The sequence below is a fragment of the Panulirus ornatus genome, chromosome 65, assembly GCF_036320965.1.
Source record: "Panulirus ornatus isolate Po-2019 chromosome 65, ASM3632096v1, whole genome shotgun sequence".
Taxonomy (NCBI): Eukaryota; Metazoa; Arthropoda; class Malacostraca; order Decapoda; family Palinuridae; genus Panulirus; species Panulirus ornatus.
This window is the reverse complement of record NC_092288.1, coordinates 6,399,291-6,400,187: the sequence shown is the minus strand read 5'-3', so window position 1 is coordinate 6,400,187 and position 897 is coordinate 6,399,291.

Here is an 897-nt window from a genome sequence, read left to right as displayed (position 1 = left end):
CAGGTTCCTGGAATATGGCAGGTTCCTGGAATATGGCAGGTTCCTGGAATACGGCAGGTTCCTGGAATATGGCAGGTCCTGAAATATGGCAGGTTCCTGGAATATGGCAGGTGCAGGTTCCTGGAATACGGCAGCTTCCTGGAATATGGCAGGCCCTGGAATATGGCAGGTTCCTGGAATATGGCAGGTCCTGAAATATGGCAGGTTCCTGGAATATGGCAGGTGCAGGTTCCTGGAATACGGCAGCTTCCTGGAATATGGCAGGCCCTGGAATATGGGAGGCCCTGGAATATGGCAGGTCCTGAAATATGGCAGGTCCTGGAATATGACAGGGCCTGGAATATGGGAAGTCACTGGAATATTCTACGGAGGAAGACTTGAGAGGAGAAATGTTAGAATCGCCCGGTAAAGGCGAGGGAGGGTACATTCCAGATCACCTGTACAAAGACGGAGGTATTAATCCCACGGAACTTGGAGGTGACACTAAACTCATCCACTGGAAGACACGAGACGAGACGAGACGAGACGAGACGAGACGAGACGATTACCGCCCGCCCTCCCCCACCCACTTTCCACCCACCCCCGGGGTGAAAACGGGGTTTCATTAAATGTAACCCTGGACTCAATAAACCTGAATTAGTTCCAGACTCTTAAAATGCACTTCTTAGGTGAATGCGACCCTCACCTCCCTCCTCCCTCTCTCTCTCTCTCTCTCTCTCTCTCTCTCTCTCTCTCTCTCTCTCTGGTGATAATGGTCCGGCTCCTATTATATATGTACCTGGGGGAGGGGGTAATTGCTCTCACTCGGTGCTCTTGGCTTGCGAGCGCAGCGTTCGCGGTCTCCATCCCTCGTACGGATTCAGCGGAGGAGCACTTGAATCCGCCACGCCGAAGTGA